The 7323-nt window shown below is 45.7% G+C and overlaps 1 long non-coding RNA gene across 1 annotated transcript; it reads left to right on the top strand.

Annotated features, from left to right (window-relative positions):
* The first annotated feature begins 332 nt into the window (after positions 1 to 332).
* LOC116084716 lies at positions 333 to 5646 on the top strand. Its single transcript, XR_004116237.1, has 2 exons — positions 333 to 499; positions 5504 to 5646. It is a non-coding gene; the product is annotated as an uncharacterized LOC116084716 (long non-coding RNA).
* Positions 5647 to 7323: the final 1677 nt, after the last annotated feature.

Genomic DNA, 7323 nt, shown 5'->3' with positions numbered 1-7323 from the left:
AACTGTCTGAAACTGTCTGAAGCAGGAAATAGTTTAAGAGACGTGATATCCTTGTTCTCTTTTCACCATCGGCTTCCCCCTCCCTTTTTCTTTCCTTCTCTTTATAATAACAAGAAAGGAGGTACGTTGGCATCAGGGATTCCAAAGCCCATGATGTCACATAGGCCGGCCTCACAGACCTTTTGCCAAGGCAACAGCTGCCACATTCCCAGAATCCATTGGGGTTACCTCCTACCTTTATCTGTGGCCACCAAGTTCCCACATACATATGTATATGGGGAACGCTCCTCCCTTGCTCTCTCTCTCTCCCCCTCTTCTCTTTCTGCCACCTCTCTCTCCCAAGTGGAACTTACAAGTGGAACTGTTTGGGCCTAGTGTGGTGTGTCCTGACGTGAGCTGCAGTTCGAACACATCACAGGCCCTTTCTCAAAAGTTCACGTGAACTATTGTTTAGCACAGCTAGCCTACTATTATCGTCTCCATCTTACAGATTCATAAGGTGAGGACCTGGGAGGCGAAGGACATAGCCTGTTGAGATGCCTTCCCTTGCTGAGATGGCAGAAGGAGTCTACCTGCTTGGCTGTCTGGCTCCGGCTTGGATGACCCAGCCACTCTCTGTGTAATCAAGTCCTGTCCACATAAGTGGGGAAGTCGAATGCTTTCCACCCTCCACCACCGCCCCCCTCCCCAAGAAAAAGGGAAAAAGAGAAAATACCAAGGCAGCCCCCTTCAGATGAGTTACGAACATGTCCTCCGGTCCTGCCCCTCCTCCTTCCCATGCTCATCGCTCTCCTCTGAGGGCATCCCTCACACCACCCAGGCGAGAGGTGGCTCTTTTTGAAGCACCATCTTCCTCAAGCCCTAACTTCTCTGACCTTGAAAATGGCGCTTTGAGTGGTTTCCATCCGCGCCGGGTAAAAACTAGATAATATGATAATGGGAATGATTTCAGCGGATTAGTGAGAAGCAGTGACCGCCCGCGAACTGAAGAACTGCGCGGGAGGGAACCACCGCCCCCTTTTTGTAAGAAATGGAGGCGAAAAGTAGCTCTGTACTATCTGAAAGCTGAAGAACAGATCAGAGGCCAGAAAACAAGGGCCCGGATACTTACACAATTAAATGATTAGAAGCTAAAGGCTATGGAGTAGGAGAAAACAGACCGATAAGATCCTTTGTCTGAAACAAGCATGCAGGGGAGAGGGCAACCAGAAGGCTCACGCTGTGTAGAAGCCATTCTCACCTTGAACGAGCGTCTGAACATGGCAGGCTGTGAGGTGGTCCTGAGCTGAGGTCATTTCCACCCACAGACCTCATTTTTCCTGTTAACCCTCAGTGCTTGACAAATATTCATTAATTTTAGTGGCTTATATCGGTAGTTTTGGCCTGATATGAATTTTAAATGAAGCATCCTGAAAGAACTGCCTGAGTGGGTAGAAGGAGGCTGCTTGCTTTCGCTCAGTGGAGAAAAGAGTTACTGACCACTTACGTCACTTAAGGTGCCTAGTATTTTGGGTTTGATGTTTTGCTTTAAAATGGTTTGAAATTTGTAGGATACATTCATAAAGTTTTAGTGCCTGTTTTATATAGTCCTATCCCATTACTGCCGTTGTGCATGGTTTTTGTGAATATTATCTTTTTACTTAACTTTGATTAATTGTTAAGGGACATCTGATTGCATTTTCTTTTCGGTTAAACTATGCTAGATTTTCATTTATTTCTTCTCCTCTCTAATCATGCCCTTAACTAGAGGTTAACTTGGTTTTTAATTTGTAGTCTCTCAATACTCTTGTGAATTACACATCATAAATTGTTTCCATTGTCCTGGGAATTGACTAGCCATAACATGTTTCATGATAGGTTAACTGTCTGACCATAAACCCATGACATGTACCTTTCCCATGAGCATAAAAAATAACTGCAAAAATTTCACTGTGTAGCCACCTGCTTGTTTCTGGATTGTTCTCGAGTAGCTAGCACCATATGTCTACACAGTCGGACCATTATGAGCCTATGCCTCTATAGTTCACTGTGGAGAGTACATTCACCTTGTCTCAAAGACAGACAGACGTGTGGATGTCATCAATCTGATTACACACCAGCTGACACTAGCACAACGTCAAGCCGGGATGTTCTCTCCTCCACAGGATTTGAGTCTTGACATCTAGAGACAGAGGAGAGGGCACCTTGTACCATCGAGTCTCCATGAGGCGAACAGCTATGCTTTACCTGAGTCAGGTAGACATACGCACATCACACAGCCCTGTAACCTCTGCACTTGCACTAACGCGGCTGGGCCGGAGGACTGTGACTCTGAGGCTAGCCTGGGCTAGGCAAGACTGTCTCCAAAAAGTTTTTGATTTGCGTCAAGCACAGACACATTCAGACCGCTTCCCTTCTGCTTGGATCGTATGGACTTTTCCTTTTCTGTGTCCACTTGCAGTCTAAGTTACAGCCCACAGGCCCAGACATAAAGAGTCCTTTGTGACTCTGTGGAAACATTGTACATCTAATAACTCTGTTCTTGCCTTATCCACATCAGCTGACACCATGTATTGTACCTCCCAGTGAATGAGAAGCACGCACAAAAACAGAGCAAAACTGGGTTTTCCTGAGAAAACATCATAGGTCCTGATATTGCTACTGAAGGACGAGCAGAGGAATGGGAAGGTGTACTCTCTCCCGGAGTTGCTGACTTGGGGTGATGTGGGTGCTATTCTTGCAGAAGATATCTATCTTAAACCATGCAACCAACACAGAGAAGCAGCAATCAATGGCAAACAGAAAAACACTCGTCCTCACAGAGCTACACGAGAAGGTCCTGGGACCTGAAGTGAGCACAGGTCAGAGGAAGAAATGATAAAGAGGAATGAAGGACAGGAAACAGGAAATGCAGCATGGGTAGGAGCTGGAACTCGGCAGGCAACCTACAAGACCAAATCTGGGGAAGGTGTGGTTGGAGAAAGGCTTTAGTTAAGTGCATAGGGACCCTGAGTGTCATGTAACTGCAGAAAAGCCACCGTAGTGACCAAAGCCCTGAAGAGGCAAAGGCAGATAGCATCGGCTGCAGCAGACAACACAGGCCATGCACACTGGGAGTGAGGTGGTGTGGTGGAGGTCCTGGTGAAAACGTTAGTGCTCATCCTCTGTGTGACGGTGAGCGACCCACATGTTACAAGCTCAGGAATGGGACAGACAGGTTTTAAAGGGTCGTAGATGCTGCCACATCAAACCAGAGGAGGCCGAAACCAGAATAAAACGAGAGGAGGCACTTTCGACAATCCTAGCAAAGGGGGACAAGAGCTAACAGTGAGAAGGGGAGAAGGGGCAGAGTGTAGGTGTGTGGGCTGACAGGAGGAAGAGAGGTGGTGCATGAAGAGAGTGAGAATCTGGGTGGGCTCCAGGAATTGGAACTCGGGCCGTTTCCTTTGTTGTTGTTTTTAAAATTTGGAGTGACTAGAAAGGTAGAGTACTGGAATCACATAATAAGATAGAAGGCAAAACAGTCATTAAATGTGTTAGCGTGTTGCACCATCTTGTTAATTTGATGGATAAAAATGGAGGATGGTTTCATGTAATGTACCGGCTAGGTAGGGAGCTATAGAAAGAAGCACAACACTGGGGGATTCTCAGCCAGGGAAGAGAAATAGGAGACAAGTCTCAAGTTCATTCCTGCCTCAAGGGGAAAAATTCTGGTGCCACACGAGACAATTGCTAAGCAACCCCACCCAACCCACCATCTATGATAAAGTCGTGTGCTGACATTCCATATTGCAAACTGGGGAGGTGGAAGGCTCTCACCTGGAGCCAGCTCCGGACCCCCATCATCCCAGTCTCCCTGCAGGTAGCTGAGTGATTTTGAATGAGAAAAGATGAGTTGAGAAAATACCTCCATTTTCCAATTTTCAAAACTACCCTTCATCCTGAAGCTTCATAGGAAAGAAACCAGGCAACACAGAAGAAAATGTGGAATAAGGTGGTTCAGACTGTTGCCCTCTGAGCGCAGCTGGTGTGCAGATCCGTGGACAGCAGGAGCCATAACAGGCCAGCAGTTGTTAGCTTCCCTGCTGCCTCTTAGCTTCAGGAATCTTAGGCAGTCAAGATTTTAGCCTCATGGAAAAACAATCTTGTTTTATGGTGAATCATTTGTTTCGGGTCTAATTTTTTTTTTTAACCATATGTACATATTGCCTCTAGGTGTGTTTGTTACTTTTCTCAATGCCGTGGCTAATTCCCCCAGCAACAGCAGCTTTAAGGGGAAGCATTTCTTTGGGCTCACAGTTTGGGATGGTGTCGGCTGCCTTACCTGTCCAGTTAGAAGTAAGGAGGCAAACACCGAGCTCTTCCCCATGCAGGTTTTATTAGGGACCTTGTAATCTTGCTTGTTTCATTTTACTTACCTTTACTTACATTTTATTAGTTGCATCTTATTAGTTACATACTTATTCCTAATTCTATATCTTACATCTATCCTTACATCTTACTTCTGTATCTACATCTTCTCTCCTATCCCATTACCAGCCCCAATTCTAAATACTTACTCCTAAATCTTACATAACCCATCACCAGCCCTAATTCTACATACTTACTCACTACTTCTTATTCTCCCTCTACATACATACTATCTTTCCAGTCTCTCTCTCCAGTCTGTTACATCTTACCTCTAATTCTATATACTTACCTCTAATCCTATATCCAGCCCCCAGCCCTTGTGGGTTAAATACTTTCCCTGGTCCCAATCAGCATCAGCTATGTGGCAAAGCATAATAGGCTGCGGGAAATTCATACCAGCTTGCATCACAAACTAGAGGCACTGAGCTTCTCCAACTAAGAGCTTGATTATCTCAATGATCTCTGCTCTGGCCTGAAACCAGGTGTTCAACATGTATGTATATAGGGTGACAGCTGCGGCTCCCCACAGGATGGGATGGCAGGGCAGAGGGTGGAGCCTCTGTGGTGGCAGGTTCTTGTATCAGGGCTTGCACACCTCTCAGTGGGAGGCAGAGAGGTCAGGCCAGGCTGGGGCCTGGCCTATAACCCATAAGGCCTGTCCTAGCAATGCCATTCCTCCAGCTGGGCCCTACCACCTAACAGTTCCACCCACACCTAAACAGCACGGCCGGCTGGGAACCAAGTTGAAGCACTTGAGCCCGTGTAGGACACTTGTATGTTTCATTTTACACCTAAACCCTGACACTAGTGTACAATACACGCTCAGCTGTGCACACAACTTTCACCCTCACTGTGTTGAGTGTATGTGGGTTGAGCAAATTCTTTGTGTTTTTATTTTCTCTTGTTGTTTAATTGGGTTAGCTAGAAAACTGAATATCTCAATAGGAAAAATAAGAAGAACAAGATTAAATAAAACCTATAGGTTTTCATAACCATAAAGGGGTTTAGTTGAAAGTGCTCAGCAACTGAGATTGGCTACATTATTATTATTATTATTATTATTATTATTATTATTATTATTATTATTAAAATAGATTCTCAATTTGTATTTTAGACTGGTTGGAATTCAGAGAATCTCCCTGTCCTGGAAGCAGGTTACAGGGCACCACCAGCATACCCAGCCTCAGTGAGGCAGTAAAGAGGCATCCACCAAGTCCTTCGTGTCTGTAAGAAAACATAAATATTGAGTGCACTAAAGTGGTTCCTTTGTCTTGTGTAAAAGCACTACATTTGGTGGAAAAATTCAGGACCGCTGTCCAGCGAGGAGAAGTTAGAAAACCACCTTCTCCTTTCTGAGTCTGTGATTAGAGATGTTCCAGGGGATGCCACAAGCTGTAGGTGGTGTCTACGGGAGCTGGGGTTAGACAGAGCACTGGTTCTCCTGAGTATTTCTGTATGAATATTGAAACAGTTGTGGAAAGCCTCTGGCCAAAGCTTCCATTGTGGTTTGCCCTAACCCCAGACAGCAAGGCCCCAATGGTCACTAGTTGTTTTCCCTGCCAGATGATTCTTTCACATACAGATGTGAGTCAAAGCCTACAGGTGGGTGAAAGGTTGTCTGCTGTGCTGTCCACAGTGGCAGGTGGGGTGTCCCTTTCTGGAGGCCAACAAATCTATTCTCACTCACTGCCCCACCATGGACTCCAGCTCTGCATTGCTGTAGGCTGTCACGGAAGTTCATTTGACCCTTTTCCCTATTCAAATTTTTTTTTTTGCGTTTATTACTCTAATAAATTCATTTTTTTTTGTGCTTGTTCAGTTGTCTGTCTCCGTCACCCAGGAAGCACATACAGGAGAACATGGAGGGCTGTACTATCTGGTTCCTCAAGATGTTTCTAGAACCATTGCCTGGTGGTAGATAGGTCTCATCCCCTTTGCCTGTAAGTGCTATAATCAAACATGAGACACCAGGGCTGTTTATGATAAAGACAGAGATTGTCTCAGTTATAGAAATGCTATTGGTTTATGTAAGATCAAAAGTCAGCTTCTAAGGCCCCCCTGTAGGCCATAATAATTTAGCAACACAGAGAGGGGGACTGTTTACTAGATTCTCAGCACCAGCGATCCCTTTACCAAACTCTAGCAGATAGCTCCTACCCCAAGTCAGGGCTGTATTATCCTGGCTTGAGTATATACATGCTTGTTCTGGAGTTCATGCTACATGCCTCCCTCCTCACATCCTAAATGTTTTGGGGAATCACCAAGACTCTTTCATGCTCTCACAAGACAAAGTCTACACTCCAAATGCACCCTCCATCCCTCTGTATGATGCAGGGCTGTGTGGGCATGGACCCAAGATATAGGGCACGTGATCACTGGGTAACTGAAGCCTGTCTCTTCCAAGAGTATCTGCTGCTGCAGACCCTGACATCCCTTTGGTAGAGGCACCACAGCATTGACAGTCACAGGCACACACGAATAAAGGGGGAACAAGAAGCATAAACATCTCCTGGGTTGTAGTGGTTTAAATAAGAATGGCCCCCATAGGCTCATATATTTGAATGATTAGTCTCCAGTTGGTGGAACTGTTTGGGAAGGATTAGGAGGTGTGGCCTTGCTAGAGGAGATGTGTCACTGGGATAGGGGTCAGGGGCTTTGAGATTTCAAAAGCTCCTTCCTGGCCCACTCTCAATCTTTTTCTGCCTCAGTCTTGTGGAACAGGATGTAAGCTTTCTGCTAATGCTCCAGTTCTATGCCTGCTTGCCTGCCAGCCTACCTGTGGTCACACTCCTCTCTCCATGATGATCATAGACTAACCCTCTGAGACTGTAAGCAAGCCTCAATTAAAATGCTTTCTTTTATAAGCTGCCCTGCCCACGGTGCCTCATCACAGCAACAGAAAAATAACTAAGACACCATCTCTTGCAAGAAAGA

The sequence above is a fragment of the Mastomys coucha genome, unplaced genomic scaffold, assembly GCF_008632895.1.
Source record: "Mastomys coucha isolate ucsf_1 unplaced genomic scaffold, UCSF_Mcou_1 pScaffold9, whole genome shotgun sequence".
Classification (NCBI taxonomy): domain Eukaryota; kingdom Metazoa; phylum Chordata; class Mammalia; order Rodentia; family Muridae; genus Mastomys; species Mastomys coucha.
Note: the sequence above shows the minus strand (reverse complement) of the source record. Positions and strands in the feature narration are given on the sequence as shown.